The sequence below is a fragment of the Chrysemys picta genome, chromosome 15, assembly GCF_011386835.1.
Source record: "Chrysemys picta bellii isolate R12L10 chromosome 15, ASM1138683v2, whole genome shotgun sequence".
In the NCBI taxonomy this organism is placed as follows: Eukaryota; Metazoa; Chordata; order Testudines; family Emydidae; genus Chrysemys; species Chrysemys picta.
The window spans coordinates 3,417,585-3,439,648 of record NC_088805.1 but is presented as its reverse complement, the minus strand read 5'-3'; the positions used below and the strand labels follow the sequence as shown (position 1 = coordinate 3,439,648).

The 22,064-nt window shown below is 48.0% G+C and overlaps 1 protein-coding gene across 2 annotated transcripts in view; it reads right to left on the bottom strand.

Annotated features, from left to right (window-relative positions):
* Positions 1 to 22,064, bottom strand: part of LOC101933726 (oxysterol-binding protein 2) — a 374,699-nt gene that overhangs the window by 230,841 nt on the left and 121,794 nt on the right. The gene's annotated exons all lie outside the window — the stretch shown is intronic.

The following is a 22,064-nucleotide window of genomic DNA, read 5'->3' as shown; positions in this document are numbered from 1 at the left end:
TCACATGGTACTTTTTGCAAATGTTGTACCATTAACACTGGTGCCTGGTTCAAAGTCCAACTAATCTGCTTCCCTAACATCCCCCCTTCTGTCGTAGTTTGATAGGATATTCTTCACTTTCTGTCCTAAGCCGCAGCTGAGGCATTTCATCTGCATTTCAGTGGCAGATGAACTGACGCCCGTGTCTAGTTCCTATATCAGTTAGTGAAAAGCTCTGGTGGGAAAGGAAAGAAACAGGTAAGACATGATGGCAAGGGTGATATTTTGTCAGGGTGCTCATGACTTCATTTCCTTTTTTCTAGGGAAATGCTATTCCTTACCATGGGAATTCTCTGCATGAATGACTACAGGATTCAATCATTTTAATCCCGTTTTAATTAACAGGAACTAGAGTGGTCTTTTGTTAGATGTTGAATGAGGATCTGATTGGCACAGAGGAAATGAGTGTCCTCAAACCCATCCTTCCTGCAGTGAATTACCAAAAGAAAGAAACAGGGAAAGACACAACTGAGCATGTGATGTGAATTGAGGAGGGGCCTGGAGATGGGTGCAGGCCACCCCAGGGGTACAGGTCTGGATGGAATCCCAACAGTGGGGTGCAGGAAGTACACAGTGGATTCGAGAGACATACTAACTTCACTGCATTCACAGCATGACAGGCATTGCCTTAGCGCTCGGAAGGGACTATCCACCCACCCAGGTAAGGGACTATAGTGCCCAGGCCCATGGTACCAAAGTATTTCCCGGGTGCACTGGGCCTGCATGGCAAAGCGCTCAGTGGACAGCATGGAGTCTTCTGAGTGCTCTGCTTGGGATGTACATTTTCCCACCCCAGTGACAGTGGAACTTTTATCAGGAAGGTAAGTCCTGTTTGTCAGGCTTTGAGACACTTTAATTTAGCTCCCTCCACAGCAGAGCCCCCTCTACTGCAACGTTACCTTAGCCCTGCCCTGTCATCACAAGATACATCCTGCAAAGGGCAGCCACAGAGCAGGGCCTGGCCCTCGGAAGCAACCCTCTCAGGCCCCGAAGCTGGAGGAGCCAGAAAACAAGAGGGGGGCCTGCAGCATGCAGCTCCTCCACCACAACAAGCAAACGAACCACACCCACTGCTGAATTAGTGCTGCTCTTTAACCAGATGCAGGTAAAGGCCTTTAGAACATACGACTGGAGATCAGTTCCCTTTTTAAATCTCTGCTCAGAAAGAAATACAACTGATTTCCGCCTGTGACCTACATAGGATTTCAAGACTAATGAAGCTGTCTGTGCCCTGTGCTTCCTTCCCACGGGGACATGAGCCTCATCGCTCTCCCTGACAACAGCTCTGCTCCCCATGGCTCAGGTGATGCTTCCTCTTCCACCGCTCAGCTCTGCAACCATTCCCCCTCTTTGGTTTGCAGCTTTGCTCTCTGGCAGTTCCGCTGGATAATCTCGTGGATGGAGGATCCCTGCTGCAGACTGGGTTTGCACCCACCAGGTATTAACAAATAATTACATACCAAAAACATCGGCATATAAAGAATGTCAAGGTGCAAAGTCAGACACCCGAAAGCTAGAAAATGCTGGAATCATTGCCACTGTCATTCCCCCCCCCCCCCTTGTGGGTACACACTAAGACATAGCCTTTAATTACACGATCACGTGTGACATCTGAATCCAGCCCTCTGTGTTTACTCTTGCACAGAACTAATTAGCATTTGGTTTGGTTTTGGCTTAGAAGAAAAACGTGGGAGGCTTAAATGTAGTGCAGGCAAAGACGGCTGTACAACGTGGTGCACAACTGCCTCCTCTTCAACAGAGCTGTCAATACCAATGCAGAAAGGACCCAAGTGATCAATAAATATTTCTGGTCTGTATTTGGGGAAAAACAGATCTAGTCATATTTCATCATGATGATGATACACTTCCCATTCCAACAGTAACTCAGGAGGATGTTAAACAGCCGCTACTAAAGTAAGCTATTGAAAATCAGCAAGTCTAGAAAACTTGCAGCCAAGAGTTTTATAACAGCTGGCCAAGCAGCTTGCTGGATGGTTAATGTTGATTTTCAATAACACTTGGAACAACAGGGACAAAATGATTAGGGGGTTGGAGCACATGACTTATGAGGAGAGGCTGAGGGAACTGGGATTGTTTAGTCTGCAGAAGAGAAGAATGAGGGGGGATTTGATAGCTGCTTTCAACTACCTGAAGGGGGGTTCCAAAGAGGATGGATCTAGACTGTTCTCAGTGGTACCTGATGACAGAACAAGGAGTAATGGTCTCAAGTTGCAGTGAGGGAGGTTTCGGCTGGATATTAGGAAAAACTTTTTCACTAGAAGGGTGGTGAAGCACTGGAATGGGTTACCTCCGGAGGTGGTGGAATCTCCATCCTTAGAGGTTTTTAAGGTCAGGCTTGACAAAGCCCTGGCTGGGATGATTTAGTTGGGGATTGAGCAGGGGGTTGGACTAGATGACCTCCTGATGTCCCTTCCAACCCTGATATTCTATGATTCCAGAAGACTGGAAGAGAGCTAATGTTGTACCAATATTTAAAAAGGGTAAATGGGATGACCTGGGTAATTATAGTCCTGATCGCATGACATCAATCCCCAGCAAGATACCAGAGTTGCTGATATGGCACTTGATTAATAAATAATTAAAGAAGGCTATATAATTAATGCCAGTCAACACGGGTTTATGGAAAATAGATCCTGTCAAACTAACCCTATAGCTTTGTTTGATAAGATTACAGTTTTGGTTGATAAAGGTAATACTGTTGATGTAGTACACTTAGATTTCTCTAAGACATTTGGCTTTGTACCACACAGCATTTGGATTTAAAAAACTAGAACAATACAAAACTAACATGGTACCAGGGAAAATCAAGGCTTGCGCTGGGGTTAACAGCACTAGGGGTTTGCACCAGCACAGCTACAAGGATGGCTAAAAACACCAACACAGACAAGGCATAACTCTTATTACCTCCATCAATGCTGAATCGAGACATGACACCAGGAGGAAGTGGCATTTTACAAGATGTTAACAGCTGTACTGGAGGATAATGCAGCACTCTAGCTAGAAGTGTTACCTTTTGCCACAAGAAAATAGCAAACAGCATTATCAGCTTTGATGTTCAGTTTTGTTCCATAGATACATTCAGCCCCCATGAATATAGACACACAATGGCAGAGCCTACCTTTGATGTAGCAGCCAATTCCTCCCAGGCAGGGCTCAGAACCTGACATCACAGGAGCACGGGTGAACATACTAAGTAACAACACAGCAATTAACATTTGATAATGAGTCAGGGAAAGGGCCATTAAGTGCTTCAGATAGAAAAAGAAGCAATTTGTAATCAAGGTAATTACATTGACATGCAAATGAAGCTTGCAATGTCTTAGCAATGCAAACATTTCTGATGCATTTTCTTTTAAGCTTATTTTTCTCTTGAAATCCAGATCACTACTTATAGTTCTCTCACATTAGTATTTTTAGGGCACATTCACTGAAAAATAGCTGTTTAAATCAAGGTTCTTTACCAAGTGACCAGGGCTGATGTGTATGTGCGAAATGTGTCGGAGCCCAAACATGCTGTGGGGAAAGGGGCCCACCCGACTCTCCTCTCTTCTGGGTCTTATACCCGCTTCCAGCGCTGGTGGATCTGAGCACAGCAGTTCCTCTCTGGCTGCCTGCTCTAGAATTGAGTTCACCCGGAGTCTGGTGGAACCCAGTGGGAGGAGGAGACACTGCTACTACGGAGGAAGAAAGGCTGCTTACCACATGGGGTTTGAGTTTCGATTACTCTCTGGTGAATATTTCACTTCCAATAGAACCAAAGCCAGGAATCAGTCCAGAGCGGTCTGTGCATCTGTCCTGTGCAGCCTGGCTAGGTGAGGTGCTTTGGGGAGTTCCTCACACCTACTTGTCCTCTCTTCCACCGGCTCCATCCTCAGGCTGTCAGTTACCTCAGCAATAAGCCTGGCATTAATACCGAGACCACACGATTAGACAGATCCTGCCTCCATCCAAACCTCCTCTGGCCTCCCTTGTCTCAACCTGGTCCTCCGTTCGCTGCCCTCTGCCAGGATCCCACTGGCTCCAGACCCTCTTCTCTCTTGCACATCTCAAAGGCCAATAAATCTGCCTATCATGTCCGACTCACCCACCACATCGGACATCATCTGACCTGATGCACTCCTCTTTCAAACCCTAATTCCTGCCTTCACCTCCTCTCCTCCTGAGCAAACGCCCTTCTTTTATGGTCTCCCGAACATCCTCAACTGTCCAAATTACATTTGTCCCAAATCCAACAGCCCCCTTTCCCCACCCCATCTCCATGCCTGAAAATGGGAAGATCCCCCACCACTATCCCCAGGAACCTTTTGGCCCCTCTCCGAGCCCACAGCAAGATCCTCTCCAAACTCACCATCTCTCTGACCTCATCCGTGTCTATTCTGTAGCCTGTCCCTATGCTCAGCCAGTAGCTGCCGCCTTTCCATCCCATCTTACCTGCTCCAGCATCAGTATATGGGTATTTCCATGGAGCTGGAGAGCGGATCCCACTGATAAGCATTATCCTTCAAAGGGATGGAGCAGACTATGTGTTTGTGGGTCAGTGAAAGACCTTTTATAGCATACAGCTGCCCAGCTGTGAACAAACAGCTTCCTCAGAGCTCGATGGTAAAGTGCATCCATCAGGAAAACAACCCGATATTAACCAGAGACCTTCCCATGGAAGGAAGCTGCCAGCCTCCCCAGGCTGGCTGCCTGTGAGAGGCCTCTGATAACAGTGTCCCCAGCACTCCCAGTGAGCAGGGCTGCCTGTGCTCATCACACTGCCACAAGCTCCCTCCCTCTCCCTTCTGGCCCGACAGGGACCTCCTGAGGCTCAGCGTGTGATAGCAATTCCCTCTGAATGGCGACACTGCAATTCAAGAAACCCTTTTGTTAAGCAGCCCCAATGATTGAAATGGAGTAAAACAGCAGGCTGGATATGTGCGCATTGGCTGCATTTCAGCTTGAACTGATCTATCGTTCACCTTCCTTATCTGGCCATTTCTGCACTAAACCAGAGGAGAAATTTTCCACAGCCACTCCCCTTAGGCTAACGAGTGTCTGGGTGAGCCGAGGCCCTGGGCTTGTCAGATCTACAAGGGAAGCAAATGCCATAGCTAAATACCACTGGTTGGATCCTCCACTGAAGTCAGTGGCAAGACTGCCAGCGAATTTGACGGGAGCAATACCAAGCCCCATGTGACTATCGTGGGCAGGGGTGGCTCTATGTTTTTTGGCGCCCCATGCACGGCAGGCAGGTGGCTTTCGGCCTGCAGGAGGTCCGCTGGTAACGCAGATTCGGCGGCATGCCTGTGGGAGGTTCACCGGTCCCGCGGCTAGCCGCAGCTGAATTGCAGCCGAAGCCGCGGGACTAGCGGACCTCCCGCAGGCATTCCACCGAACTGCTGCCCTCACGGCGACCAGCAGGCCGCCTCAGGCACGTGCTTGGTGTGCTGGTGCCTGGAGCCGCCCCTGATCGTGAGCAATTAAGCAGCACCTTTGCTAAATCTATCCCCATTCGGCAGCAGTCACTGCACTTCTCTATCAGTAGGCTCGGTCACTGGGAGACAGTGACCGTCTGGATTAAGCGGATGGGATGGTGAGCTCATTGCAAGACCACACAGGAGCTTGGCAGGGAGAAAACACTTATCTAAACACAACGCTCTGAAGTAAAAGCAAAGGGAACCTGGGAAATGCTGGCCAAGTATGTCGCCTTTGTCTCTGCAGCAGAAATTCAATGATCTGGCCTTCTCAGGGGACACCTGACACCTCTGGGTGATGGGAGGCTCAGAACCATGGGAGAGCTAGATGGTAAAGGCAGGAAGAGAAGCTGCCTGAACTCTCAGCTTCCGCAAGGCCAGAGCGCTGAAAGACAGGGGGAGAGAAGAAAGAAGCCACATTATGCACCTGGGAACTGATTCTCCCCCAGCGAGCGCGGCCCATTGTCAATAATACCCACTTTGCACAAGTATCAGGAAAGGGTAGCAGTTCACACCCCGTTTGCACAGGTGCAAATGACATAAGAGGGGAGGAAATAGAGGATTAGGCCCACTAGGACTTCTGCAAGACTTATCAACCTGATCACTTGCTCTGCATCCGGGATGGCAGATCTGGACACTGCAGCAGAAGATACACGGCGCCTCCCCCATAGTTCTCCCCCTCAGCAGGGCCTCCACAGGGACTGTGCTCTTCTGGGGAGGGCAGAGGGAGTTCACACGGACTCTCTCACCTTTTTGTATTTGGATCCCCTTCTGTGCTCCGAAACTCCCCCACGAGGCCTTCTGAGCATGCTCAGCAAGCCAGAATCTTGGGGGACCCTCCCATTTTATGCCTCTGTCCCTTACTCAAGATAGTTAAGACCAAAGCAGACTGTGAAGAACTTCAAAAAGATCTCACAAAACGAAGTGATTGGGCAACAGAATGGCAAATGAAATTTAATGTGGATAAATGTAAAGTAATGCACATTGGAAAAAATAACCCCAATTATACATACAATATGTTGGGGGCTAATTTAGCTACAATTAATCAGGAAAGAGATCTTGGAGTCATCATAGATAGTTCTCTGAAGACGTCCATGCAGTGTGCAGCGGCAGTCAAAAAAAGCAAACAGGAATCATTAGGAATCATTAAAAAAGGGATAGAGAATAAGACGGAGAATATCTTATTGCCCTTATATAAATCGATGATACGCCCACATCTTGAATACTGCGTACAGATGTGGTCTCATCTCAAAAAATATATACTGGCATTAGAAAAGGTTCAGAGAAGGGCAACTAAAATGATTAGGGGTTTTGAATGGGTCCCATATGAGGAGAGATTAAAGAGGCTAGGACTTTTCAGCTTGGAAAAGAGGAGACTAAGGGGGGATATGATAGAGGTATATAAAATCATGAGTGGTGTGAAGAAAGTGAATAAGGAAAAGTTATTTACTTGTTCCCATAATATAAGAACTAGGGGCCACCAAATGAAATTAATGGGCAGCAGGTTTAAAACAAATAAAAGGAGGCTCTTCTTCACACAGCGCACAGTCAACCTGTGGAACTCCTTGCCTGAGGAGATTGTGAAGGCTAGGACTATAACATGGTTTAAAAGAGAACTATTAGCCAGGATGGGTAAGGAATGGTGTCCCTAGCCTCCGTTTGTCATAGGATGGAGATGGATGGCAGGAAAGAGATCACTCGATCATTATCTGTTAGGTTCGCTCCCTCTGGGGCACCTTGCATTGGCCGATGTCGGCAGACAGGATACTGGGCTGGATGGACCTTTGGTCTGACCCAGTATGGCCATTCTTATGTACTTTCTTTCTTAATATGTTTAAGGATGAGAAATTTGCCATAACACTGATCTACAATTTTTGAGAAGTCGTCTGCTATTTATTATGTATTTTGATGTGCTGAATTCAAATATGACAATTAAAACAACTGATTGGCTACTGTTTCTAAGATATTTAAGTTTTTACATTTTATGTCTATGTATATTGTGTAGATAGTAGAGTTTTAATGATAAATTGTAAACCTAGGTCTTGTCATGTGTTTATGGTTGCTTTACATGATAATATTTCACCTGTCCTGTTTATGTAACACTTTAAAAAATCAGCAAAAGGGTTATATAAATCAAATTTATTATGAAACAAAAGGCAAAAAACTATTATGTACATAGTTGAGTCCTATTCAGTGTCTACTCGGCGCTTCTTGGCTTGTCTCTTGTATTCATTAAATGGAGCATCTCTTGTCACTGTCCAGCAATAGTCTGCAAGCATTGATGGGCTCCATTTGCCCTGATAGCATTTCTCCATTATGTCCTGGTGAAATCGCTCGCCGTGCTCGTCGCTCACTGCTCCGCAGTTCGGTGGAAAAAAAACTAGATGAGAGTGCAAAAAATGTATCTTTAGTGACATGTTGCAACCAAGGCTTTTGTATGCCTTGAGGTTTTCCACCAACAACCTGCAGTTGTCTGCCTTGTTGTTTCCGAGAAAATGTATTGCCACTAACTGGAAGGCTTTCCATGCCGTCTTTTCCTTGCCACGCAGTGCATGGTCAAATGCATCATCTCGAAGAAGTTCACGAATCTGAGGACCAACAAAGACACCTTCCTTTAGCTTAGCTTCACTTAACCTTGGAAATTTTCCACGGAGGTACTTGAAAGCTGCTTAAACAACAAGGAGTCTGGTGGCACCTTAAAGACTAACAGATTTATTTGGGCATAAACTTTCGTGGGTAAAAACCTCATTTTTTCAGATGCATAGAGTGAAAGTTACAGATGCAGGCATTATATACTGACACATGGAGATACCTGAAAGCTGCTTGTGTTTTGTCAATGGCCTTGACAAAGTTCTTCATCAGACCCAGCTTGATGTGTAAGGGTGGTAACAAAATCTTCCTTGATTCAACAAGTGGTGGATGCTGAACACTTTTCCTCCCAGGCTCCAATGACTGTCGGAGTGGCCAATCTTTCTTGATGTAGTGGGAATCTCTTGCACGACTATCCCATTCGCAGAGAAAACAACAGTACTTTGTGTATCCAGTCTGCAGACCAAGCAAGAGAGCAACAACCTTCAAATCGCCACAAAGCTGCCACTGATGTTGGTCATTGTTTATGCACCTCAAAAGTTGTTTCATGTTGTCATAGGTTTCCTTCATATGGACTGCATGACCAACTGGAATTGATGGCAAAACATTGCCATTATGCAGTAAAACAGCTTTAAGACTCGTCTTCGATGAATCAATGAACAGTCTCCACTCATCTGGATCGTGAACGATGTTTGTTGCCATCACACCATCGATGTTGTTGCAGGCTACAAGATCACCTTCCATGAAGAAGAATGGGACAAGATCCTTTTGATGGTCACGGAACATGGAAACACTAACATCACCTGCCAGGAGATTCCACTGCTGTAGTCTGGAGCCCAACAGCTCTGCCTTACTCTTTGGTAGTTCCAAATCCCTGACAAGGTCATTCAGTTCACCTTGTGTTATGAGGTGTGGTTCAGAGGAGGAGGATGGGAGAAAATGTGGGTCCTGTGACATTGATGGTTCAGGACCAGAAGTTTCAGCCTCTTCCTCGTCTGACTCAAGTGAGAATGATTCTGGTGCATCAGGAAGCGGCAGTCCTTCTCCGTGGGGTACTGGGCATAGCTGATGGAATGTTTGGATAATGCACAGTCCACTTTTTCTTCTTTGACACACCTTTCCCAACTGGAGGCACCATGCAGAAGTAACAATTGCTGGTATGATCTGTTGGCTCTCTCCAAATAATTGGCACTGCAAAAGGCATAGACTTTTCCTGTTCAACCACTGGCCAAAATTTGTTGCACAAGTGTTGCAGCATATGTGTGGGGACCACCTCTTGTCCTGATCTCCAATTTTGCAGCCAAAATAAAGGTGATAGGCTTTCTTAACCATAGTGGTTATACTGCGCTTTTGTGATGCAAAAGTCACTTCACCACAAACATAGCAGAAGTTATCTGCACTGTTCACACAAGTACGAGGCATCTCTGCTCACTTTGGCTAAACAGAAATGTGTCCCTTTGCAAAATCAAACACTGACAAATAAGAGAGCACCACACTGTATGATTTCTAGAGCTGATATAGGGCAATTTGTTCAGCAGAGTGATGTAAGCTTCGTTATGATTGCATCATCCATGACTTCTAGGAATAACATGATGCAATTCATATCATGTATGACGCAATACCAGCTTCAGATTGCATCATTCATTGTTTTGCCTAAAAAGCAAGTACTGTCCAAACCCAGGTTTCAGAGTAACAGCCGTGTTAGTCTGTATCCGCAAAAAGAAGAACAGGAGTACTTGTGGCACCTTAGAGACTAACAAATTTATTAGAGCATAAGCTTTCGTGGACTATGCATCCGAAGAAGTGGGCTGTAGTCCACGAAAGCTTATGCTCTAATAAATTTGTTAGTCTCTAAGGTGCCACAAGTACTCCTGTTCTTCTTTTTGTCCAAACCCAGTCATAGATTTATTCATAGATCCAGTCAAAGATCTATTTTAGTCATTTCTGCTTTAAATTGAGATCCCTTCCCTTTAGAAAAAGAACAGGAGTACTTGTGGCCACCTTAGAGACTAACAAATTTATCAGAGCATAAGCTTTCGTGGGCTACAGACCACTTCTTCGGATGCATAGAATGGAACATATATTGGGGAGATATATATACATACATACAGAGAGCATGAACAGGTGGGAGTTGTCTTACCCAGCTAAAACCTCTCCAGCGCATTATCCACGATCTACAACCTATCCTGGAAAATGATCCCTCACTCTCACAGACCTTGGGAGGCAGGCCAGTCCTCGCTTACAGACAACCCCCCAACATGAAGCAAATACTCAACTACACACCACACCACAGAAACACCAACCCAGGAACCTATCCCTGTAGCAAACCTCGTTGCCTACTCTGTCCCCATATCTACTCTGGCAACAGCATCAGAGGACCCAACCATATCAGCCACACCATCAGGGGCTCATTCACCTGCACATCCACTAATGTCATATATGCCATCATGTGCCAGCAATGCCCCTCTGCCATGTACATTGGCCAAACCGGACAGTCCCTCCGCAAAAGAATAAATGGACACAAATCGGATATCAGGAATGGTAACATACACAAGCCAGTAAGTGAACACTTCAATCTCCCTGGTCATTCTATTACAGATTTAAAAGTCACTGTCATTGAACAAAAAAAACTTCAGAAACAGACTTCAAAGAGAAACAGCAGAACTAAAATTCATTTGCAAATTTAACACCATTAATCTGGGCTTGAATAGGGACTGGGAGTGGCTGGCTCATTACAGAAGCAGCTTTTCCTCTCCTGGAATTGACACCTCCTCATCTATTACTGGGAGTGGACTACATCCACCCTGATTGAATTGGCACTGTCAACACTGGTTCTCCACTTGTGAAGTAACTCCCTGCTCTCCATGTGTCAGTATATAATGCCTGCATCTGTAACTTTCACTCTATGCATCCGAAGAAGTGAGGTTTTTACTCACGAAAGCTTATGCCCAAATAAATCTGTTAGTCTTTAAGGTGCCACCAGACTCCTTGTTGTTTTTACCAACTCTGAGAGGCCAATTAAGTAAGTGAAAAAAAAACTTTTGAAGTGATAATCAAGCTAGCCCACCAACAACCACACATCACTGAACAAAAACACTGACCCAGGAACCTATCCTTGTAACAAACCCCGATGCCAACTCTGTCCACATATCTATTCAAGTGACATCATCATAGGACCTAATAACATCAGCCATACCATCAGGGGCTCGTTCACCTGCACATCTACCAATGTGATATATGCCATCATGTGCCAGCAATGCCCCACTGCCACGTACATTGGCCAAACCGGACAGTCTCTACGCAAAAGAATTAATGGACACAAATCTGACATCAGGAATCATAATACTCAAAAACCAGTGGGAGAACACTTTAACCTGTCTGGTCATTCTATGACAGACCTGCGGGTGGCTATCTTACAACAGAAAAACTTCAAAAACAGACTCCAACGAGAGACTGCTGAGCTGGAATTGATATGCAAACTAGATACAATCAATTTAGGATTGAACAAGGACTGGGAATGTCTGAGCCATTACAAACATTGAATCTATCTCCCCTTGTAAGTATTCTCACACTTCTTATCAAACTGTCTGTACTGGGCTAGCTTGATTATCACTTCAAAAGTTTTTTTTCCACTTACTTAATTGGCCTTTCAGAGTTGGTAAGACAACTCCCACCTGTTCATGCTCTCTGTATGTGTGTATATATATCTCCTCAATATATGTTCCACTCTATATGCATCCGAAGAAGTGGGCTGTAGCCCATGAAAGCTTATGCTCTAATAAATTTGTTAGTCTCTAAGGTGCCACAAGTACTCCTGTTCTTTTTGCGGATACAGACTAACACAGCTGCTACTCTGAAACCTTCCCTTTATAACTCATTTATCCTCCGCCATTCCCAAGTCAAGAGTCTTATATACTGACCCAATAGCATATCTTGAAAACTAGAGCCAATCAACAGTTTTAAGCATCATTTTCGTTCTCAGTGACCCAGAATTAGTAAAGTTTGACTACATTTATTTCAGAAGCATTTTGGCTGTAGAGCAGTGTGATGGACCAGGCTGCTTATAAGAAGTGGAAGATTGGACAAATGACCAGGGAGGAGTATAAAAATATTGCTCAGGCATGCAAGGGTGAAATCAGGAAGGCCAAATCGTACTTGGAATTGCAGCTAGCAAGAGATGTTAACAAGAAGGGTTTCTTCAGGTACGTTAGCAACAAGAAGTCAAGCAAAGTGTGGGCCCCTTACTGAATGAGGGAGGCAACCTAGTGACAGAGGATGTGGAAAAAGCTAATGTACTCAATGCTTTTTTTGCCTCTGTCTTCACAAACAAGGTCAGCTCCCAGACTGCTGGACTGGGCAGCACAGTATGGGGAGGCGGTGACCAGCCCTCCGTGGAGAAAGAAGTGGTTCGGGACTATTTAGAAAATCTGGATGAGCACAAATCCATGGGGCCGGATGCATTGCATCCGAGGGTGCTAAAGGAGTTGGCGAATGTGAGTGCGGAGCCATTGGCCATCATCTTTGAAAACTCATGGCGATCGGGGGAGGTCCTGGATGACTGGAAAAAGGCTAATGTAGTGCCCATCTTTAAAAAAAGGGAAGGAGGAGGATCCGGAGAACTACAGGCCAGTCAGCCTCACCTCAGTCCCTGGAAAAATCATGGAGCAGGTCCTCAAGGAATCAATTATGAAACATTTAGAGGAGAGGAAAGTGATCAGGAACAGTCAGCATGGATTCACGAAGGGGAAGTCGTGCCTGACTAACCTAATTGCCTTCTATGATGAGATAACTGGGTCTGTGGATGAGGGAAAAGCAGTGGATGTGTTATTCCTTGACTTTAGCAAAGCTTTTGTTACGGTCTCCCACAGTATTCTTGCCGCCAAGTTAAAGAAGTATGGGCTGGATGAATGGACTGTAAGGTGGATAGAAAGCTGGCTAGATCGTCGGGCTCAACGGGTAGTGATCAATGGCTCCATGTCTAGTTGGCAGCCGGTTTCAAGCGGAGTGCCCCAAGAGTCGGTCCTGGGGCCGGTTTTGTTTAATATTTTTATTAATGATCTGGAGGATGGTGTGAACTGCACTCTCAGCAAGTTTGCAGATGACACTAAACTGGGAGGCGTGGTAGATACACTGGAGGGTAGGGATCGGATACAGAGGGACCTAGACAAATTAGAGGATTGTGCCAAAAAAAACCTGATGAGGTTCAACAAGGACAAGTGCAGAGTCCTGCACTTAGGACGGAAGAATCCCATGCACTGGTACAGACTAGGGATGTATGGCTAGGCAGCAGTTCTGCAGAAAAGGACTTAGGGGTCACAGTGGACGAGAAGCTGGATATGAGTCAACAGTGTGCTCTTGTTGCCAAGAAGGCTAACGGCATTTTGGGCTGTATAAGTAGGGGCATTGCCAGCAGATCGAGGAACGTGATCGTTCCCCTTTATTCGACATTGGTGAGGCCCCATCGTGTGTCCAGTTTTGGGTCCCACACTACAAGAAGGATGTGGAAAAATTTGAGCGAGTCCAGCGGAGGGCAACAAAAATGATTAGGGGTCTGGAGCACATGACTTATGAGGAGAGGCTGAGGGAACTGGGATTATTTAGTCTCCAGAAGAGAAGAATGAGGGGGGATTTGATAGCTGCTTTCAACTACCTGAAGGGGGGTTCCAAAGAGGATGGAGCTCGGCTGTTGTCAGTGGGAGCAGATGACAGAACAAGGAGTAATGGTCTCAAGTTGCCGTGGGGGAGGTCTAGGTTGGATATTAGGAAACACTATTTCACCAGGAGGGTGGTGAAGCACTGGAATGGGTTACCTAGGGAGGTGGTGGAATCTCCTTCCTTAGAGGTGTTTAAGGCCCGGCTTGACAAAGCCCTGGCTGGGATGATTTAGTTGGGGTTGGTCCTGCTTTGAGCAGGGGATTGGACTAGATACCTCCTGAGGTCCCTTCCAACCCTGATATTCTATGATTCTATGATTCTACTGGCCTGTTGAGTGCCACGTCTTCCTTCCAGCAGGGATGAATACCTGCTGCGATACAGGATGGGGAAGAAACCATACTACACCTGCCCTTTCCAAGTTCTCCTGGTTTTCACGCTTTAAAGGAAAGTTCACACGTGCAGCGTAGGGAAAAGACATGTCTGGAAAAGCAACTACCCAGCCACAGGGAGCTCTGCACTACAAATTTTACAGGCAATAAAAATCACAGGGCAAACTCCTGCTCCCTGCCGTGCCCCACTTGCATCTGCACTGCAGGTCCGGCTGCATGGTGGCCTGACTGAGACCACGTGAGTTCCACACATGGAACAAGGTGAGACCACGCATCAGAGCCCGGCAGCACAGGGAGGAATGCTGCAGGGCCAATCGCTGGCCACGAACCTTGCCACATGCTCCTGGGTGTCTGTTTATGGCAGTTTCAGAGCTTTGCTTTTAATGCAGGATATTGTTATGCCAAGCTGCTGAGAGCAATAAGGGGCACTCGCCCCAAGCCAGTCCCTTGATTCCACTTGAGCAAAACTAAACCTCACACCTCTTGGTCAACCTGCAGATTGCTGAAATAATTCTGCTAGCCCCAGTGGCTAGGAGCCACTGTGCACTCACAATGGGCCCAATCCTGCGCCCACGGAGGTCAGTGCCAAATTATTTCAATTGGAGTAGAGCTGGCCACTGTGTTTTTAGGGCCTCCTTACCCCTCACACAGAAATCCTGCTGACAGGGGGTTCTGGGGAACAAAAATTCAACCTTTTGTGGGGTTTATTCAAATTGTTCGGGGGGAGACGGCTGTGCCCCCACTGAGCTTTGCAACAGTCCCATCCAAAACCCCACACTTCCTGGGGGTTTGCAGCCTCTTCCCATCTCCCTGACTGTGCAGCCCATTGGTTTCCCCTTGGCACCACTGTCTCAGAGACCAGCCCGGTGGGGAGGGGATCCCAGAGCAGTGAATGCTGGCGCTGGGCCCCCGCCTCTGTAACTGGCTCTAAGAGACCCATGCTGCGGCCCTTCCCCGGCACGTCACCTTGGGCCTGCGATCTGTTCAGTCTTCCTGGTCCCATCTTCCAGCAGTGATAACAGCCTGAAAACCCCCTTTGTCTCCACCTCCACATGGCCCTTACTCCTAGAACAGCCTCCCCCAACCTGGTCACCAAGCCCCTCTCCACATCCTCCTGAAAACCCACGCCTGCCTTGAGCCCTGTGGGAAGCCAGGATAGGCACAGCCGCAGCAATGCCCGGTGAGCCCCAAGAAGTGCCCAGGCCCTGCCAAGTACCCACCCTGCCTCCCCTCCCTATCACCCACCTCACTACGGACCTGACTGCGGGTGCTGTGAAATGTCTCCTCAGAGCAGGGCTTGTTCCTGGAGTGAATCAATTGCCGTGGGGAGGGGGGTGGGAAGAGGCAGGAGGCTGTGATGGGGACAGTAGGCGTCCAGGAGTCTGTTTTATGGCTGCTTTTTCATACTTTACATATGTGCCTATTTTGTGCCACCCCTACAGAAATCAATGTGGATGCTCAGCTCTTCTGAAAGCTGAGCACTAAGTTTGAAAATGTTGGCCTCTGATTTACAGAAATGAGCCATTCACTTCCCCGAGCCCATGCACTGCTCTGACCCATTCACTGCTCTGACCCATTCATTTCCCCGAGCCCATTCACTGCTCTGGGACCATCCAGTGCTCTGGGCCCATTCGCTGCTCTGGGCCCATCCAGTGCTCTGGGCCCATTCGCTGCTCTGGGCCAATCCAATGCTCTGGGCCCATTCAGTGCTCTGGGCCCATTCGCTGCTCTGGGCCCATCCAGTGCTCTGACCCATTCACTGCTCTGGGCCCAATTGTTATTATAAGGTGCCAGAATTTTTGCCAGAGAAATAATTTCATAAACCGAAATGATGATAGTGCTGCTTGTCTGTAGACTCTGCAGCCCTACCAAGAACTTCTGTCTACGTTATCATCTGCAATCATCCTAGTTATTCTTACCCACGGAATAGGAAAATATTGGCCTGGAGCAATTTACCAATCCCTAGCAAACACTGTGTACAACTCAATAAGCATTGTCAGCAGCTCCTTACCAGTCAGTGGCACCAATATGCAGTGAGTCTGGATGGCCAGAGGCAGCGAAGAAGGTTGAGGGCTAGGTCCCAGGGTTCATTTACCTGTTGGAAGGACAGACTATCCTGGGGGATGCAGACAGACATATCTGGATTTCTTTATTCAGATATATTCCTTCAAAGACATTGTTAAAGGAATTATTACAAAGCCAATAAAGGGCAAGGAAATACACCCAGGTTTGGAGCCGCCCACTCCTACGCTTCCTGCAGAGAGGGGTGTGTTTTGTGCAGGTGCTCAGAGTTACCCCCACGGGCAGGTGCAAGGATTAACACCCTGCTCGGCAGTAAATCTGCCCTGTGGTTACAGAGATGGTGTAGATCTGGAGAAGATATTTACAACAACAGCTCAGCCTTGCACTGATTCATCCTCCTGACTCAGATTTAAAATGCATTGAGGAAGTTTCCAGTAAAAGGGCTTTGAGATTCCCTGAATAACAGAGTCCCGGGAGCTAGGACTCTGGATTTCTCTAACCCAAACATCGCCCTCTCCTGATCATACATCATAACAATACTCAGTACTTCTGCTGCGTAAGCGTTTTGGAAAAGCAAGTGAGAGGAAGCCATTTACTTCCTTGCCGTCTCTTTCCCACTGGGGCTCCGTAGTACATCTGTAGGGAACTTTTCAACGGAACATGCCAATTTGTCAAACCCAAACCTCTGCCCAGGAAGGTTTCTCAGGTCCAGGGCAGAATTTCTGCTGGAAACCAGAGAGCAAGAGAGACACCATGAACAGAACAGCCTGGTGGTGACAGCCCTTCCCGAGGCTGCAGGGACATGGGAGAACCAGGTCCAAGCCCCTACCCAGAGCGTGAACTCGAACACAGGCCTCCCTCTCCACCAGGTGCGTGGATATTCAGGGAGCAGGAGGGCTCTCAGGGTCTCCTATTGGAGCTGCTGCACTTTGTATAAATAAGCAAATGTTCATTGGAGCAGGACGCAGGTTCGAGCCCCAGCTCCAGTGAATATTTAATGCCGTATACCAAGTGGAAGAGCTCCAACAGGAGAGACTGAGAAAGACGAGACAGCCTGGATTGTAGGGCACTCAACTGGGCTATGGAAACCCATATTCCAGCCCCTGCTCTGTCTGATTCAAACCTGGGCCTCCCCCATCCCAAGTGCGCACCCCACCCACTGGGCAACAGGCTCAGTCTCCCTCTGGCCTAATGAATATTTAATTATGTATACAAAGTGGACTGGCTCCAGCAGGGGAGCAGGAGAGCACCCCACCCCAGAATAGCCAATAGCCCATTGCTTGGGGCACTCACCTGGAGCTGGGAGATCTGCGTTCAAGTCCCTCCTCCGAGTCAGGCAGGGCAGTGTCTGCAGCCTGGTTCTGCCATGTCTCTGCATCTCAGGGAGCACCTCACCACTGGACTATTGGCTATCAAGGGTGGGCTCATGCTGTCCTGGTTATTCAGTTAGAACAATCTGCCCTGGATGCAGGGGGAGGGATCAGCTCAGTGGTTTGAGCATTGGCCTGCTAAACCCAGGGGTGTGAGCTCAATCCTTGAGGGGGCCATTTAGGGATCTGGAGTAAAAATCTGTCTGGGGATTGGTCCTGCTTTGTGCAGGGGGTTGGACTAGATGACCTCCTGGGGTCCCTTCCAACCCTGATATTTTCTATGATTCTATGATTCCTTCCCACTGTCGGCATTTCCTGGGCTCGACTGGGCCTCCCATGACAAAGTCAGAGCCCTTCACAGTGAGCCTAGCCTCACCAAGTCTCAGTCCAAGGCCTGGTCTACCCACACATGAGCCCTTTAACTACAACTAGCGTTGAAATCAATCTAGGGTGCAAACCACTGTGTGAACACACTCAAATTGGTTTGCAATTGGCAGGGAAGGAAGCAGACTGCCAAAATAAATAGGGCTTGCGGCCTGCAAGGGGCTCAGGCAGCACCTTCCTGGGAACAAGTGCCATAAAAAAGGGCCTTCAACTAGGAAAGTCCTGCCCACGACCTGCTCCTGTACGACACTACAGCCCCCGAGCTGTGCGATTGTACCTGCCTGTCAGGTGCAGTGGGCAAGAGTCACTCAGACACATGAACTTCCCCTGTAGCTTTCTGTTCTGCCTGAGGGGCTGATTACTGTAGAACTGGGGCAGAATGGAGGTGGTCAAACCTTCTGGTGAGAAGACATATCAGCTCACCGGACAAAGCTCCTAGCAAAGCAAGAGGCCCTGGCATGCCGAGGAATCCTGAGCACTGACAGACTAGCAAGGAGGTAGAGTCATGTCAGAATTTCTTTATCTGACAAGACCTGCAGAGCAAAACCATTTGATGCTGAAATTGCAAATACTGGTGCAACCGCGCCACCTGCTGGTTAAAAAGGTCTCCCTCTAGCGTCTGTGGTGCACTGGCATTCCCCTGGCTTTTTCTTATTTCCCAGTAAAGGTGCCAGGAACGTGTTTTTAAACGGAAAAGAAACCCCTGCTAGAGAAGCTGGTTTGCAGAAGGTTCTCTCTCCTTCTCCGCGTAGCACACAAATGACCTCTTGGACTAAGACAATTTGTGAGAAACTTATTCCACAAAAAGAAAAATAAGAATCAGCAAGGCTAGAAAACTAGGCAGCAACATTTGCTGTCTGCTGATCTAGGTGGACGGGCTCACGTTTACTCCATCCGTCCCCTCGGGATGCTCGCCCTGCTCCTGGAGCATCAGCACACCACACCCCCATGCTCCAGGGCAGAGGGGACCACCGTGCTGCCAATCACCTGGACGTGAGAGATGGGTGAAATGAACGAGGCGATTTAGTCCAAATTCCCCATCCCCCTGGTCAGAGCAGAGCTGCTCATGAAGGGTTGTTCTCCATGCTTTGCCCAGGCCTTGGCTACACTCGCGGATTCACAGCGCTGCCGCGGCAGCGCTGTGAATCGCAAGTGTAGTCACGCTGCCAGCGCTGTGAGAGCTCTCTCGCAGCGCTGCAAGTACTCCACCTCTCCGAGGGGAATAGCTTGCAGCGCTGCGAGAGAGCGTGCAACGCTGTAGGCACTGATTACACTGGCGCTTTACAGCGCTGCACTCGCTGCGCTGGGGTGTGTGTGTGTTTTTTCACACCCCTGAGCGCAGCAAGTGCAGCGCTGTGAATTGCCAGTGTAGCCAAGGCCCCAGTCTAGTTTTAAAAAACGAGCATGGGAGGGCTTGCATGGCTTCCTTAGCAAGGCTGTTCTGCAGGCTAACAGATCTCGCCACTAGAAGACTGCTCCAGTCTCAACCTTAATTTCCCTTTGCAGTCCCTTAGTTTATAATAATAAATAATAATAATAATAATTAATGGAGATATCCCATCTCCTAGAACTGGAAGGGACCTTGAAAGGTCATCGAGTCCAGCCCCCTGCCTTCACTAGCAGGACCAAGTCCGTTTCAGCCCGTTATCCTATTTATATGCCTTTGTATCACCCTAGGCACTAGTGCTGCTCACTAGTAGACAATTAGCAAACATCCCTCTGTAGTCGCTGTTTGCCCAGGCCATTAGCCTTGAATTTCTTTAGCTCTCAAACCACTTTAGAATTTCAACAGCCTCATAGGTCAGTGTTGTTATTCCTGTTTTACAGATAAAGAAACTGAGGCACATTAAGAGGTTTGCCCAAGATCACAGAGCCAGCCATTGACAGAGACAAACTAGAGTCTTGATTCCCAGCCCCCGACTGTAACCACCAGACAACACTGATTTCCTCCCTATTGTCTGGTCCCAATCATTATGTGGATGGCTGCACACACAGTTTAAAAAAAAAACTGATCATTTTTCAACTTGTTCAAAATAAATATTTTCCAGTGTGATAAATTCAGTACTAGCCCCTCCAATTTCTCTATTTCATAGCAGTATATTTTAAACACTTGGAGTTTAAAATGCCTAATAATAAATATATTTGACTCAATTACTCAACTGCAGTTCATTGAAAAAGTCCAAATGCTGTAACTGTGTGTCCCACAAACAGGCCTTAAAGAGTTAGTAACGATTTACAGGTGGGACCGGTTTTATTTAAAACATTCTTTTAAAATGTATCTCTTGGTTTTGCCTTCTCAGAGGAGAAGGGAAGGATCCATCAGGCATTTCCTCTCCAGTTTATTTCTAAGGCTTGGTCTACACTTGCACATTGTAGCAGTATAACTATGTAGGTTAGAGGTGTGTGTTACCAATATAGTTAAACTGGTACAACCCCTCGGGTGGAGACGGATATACTCTGATCTGGGGGAAAAGGTGTATTAGCATAAAGCACCTTTATACTACTATAACTGCATCTACCGAGGGGGACTGTTTAACTATATTAGCAGAGTTAATAACACCTAGCTCTTTTCATCAATAGGTCTCAAAGGAGATCAGTATCATTATTCCCATTTTACAGCTGGGGAAACTGAGGCACAAGGTGAGGCAGTGACTTGCCCAAGGTCACTCAGCAGGCGAGTAGAACCCACGTCCTCCTGAGTTCCAGGCCAGTGCTCTATCCACTAGGACACACTGCCTCCTTACAGCAGACAACTTTCTAATGTAGACAAAGCCTAAATGTCAACTGCTTTTCAGTGCCCCCCAAGATTGACCAGAAACCTGACTGGCTCCAGGGCCTGGTAACAAGCTGCAGAGCCGCTCTCCCGTCTGGGACCAGTTTGAACCCAGCTCAGATCAGTAATGTGTGAAAGCTGCCTTGGAGTCAGCTGGTCCATCTGAAGCTGGGCTGGGATCTCCATACCACGATGTCCGCTGCAGCGACACAACCTGTCAGCACATTCTCTTGACAGCATAACCATGTTTCCAACACCTGCAACGTACCTAAGTACCAACAAGCCTTAGCCGGCCCTTCTGAGCCTAGAGCAAGAGTGGGCAAACTACGGCCCAGTGGCCACATCCGGCCCTCCAGATGTTTTAATCCAGCCCTCGAGCTCCCACTGGGGAGCGAAGTTCAGGGCTTGCTCCGCTCCACGCGTGCTGTGGCCCCACATGGCTCCCAGAAACAGCGGCATGTCCCCCCTCGGGCTCCTATGTGTAGAGGCAGCCAGGGGGTTCCGCACGCTACCCCCGCCCCAAACACCACCCCCGCAACTCCCATTGGCTAGGAACTGCGGCCAATGGGAGCTGTAGGTGGCGCCTGCGGACCAGGCAGCGCACAGAGGTGCCTGGCTGCGCCTCCGCGTAGGATCCGGAGAGGGGACATGCCGCTGCTTCCAGGAGCTGCTTGAGGTAAGCACCACCCAGAGCTTGCACCCTTGATCCCCTCCCGTGCCCCAACACCCTACCCCAGCCCTGGTCCCCCTCCTGCCCTCTGAACCCCTCGGTCCCAGCCCAGAGCACCCTCCTGCACCCCAATGCCTCATCCCCAGCCCCACCCCAGAGCTTGCACCCCCAACTGGAGCCCTCCTCCCCCACCCCAACCCTCTGCCCCAGCCCAGAGCTCCCTCACGCACCCTGAACTCCCCATTTCTGGCCCCACCCCAGAGCCTGCACCCCCAGCCAGAGCCCTCACCCCCTCCCACATCCCAACCCCCAATTGCATGAGCATTCATGACCCGCCATACAATTTCCATCCCCAGATGTGGCCGTTGGGCCAAAAGGTTTGCCCACCGCTGGCCTAGAGACCTTTTAAGCAAATCTCTTTACTAGAGAACAGTGCTGCATGACCGGTGCAGCAGTGCCACCCTCTGGCTCCACCAGCACCCTGCACTCTTCTAGCAGAGAGGAGCTGGGGGATCATTGTGAGATGTGGCTATTACAGGAATGTTTTGCTCTATGCAACATACAACGAGCTGCACCTTGCTGTATTTTGGGCAGAATATTTTAATTCCCTATTACTGAAGTGATGCACATTAATTACCAAGCTGAAATGCATTTACAGGAGAGGACCATGCACACTGGGGTGAGGACATTTAGACT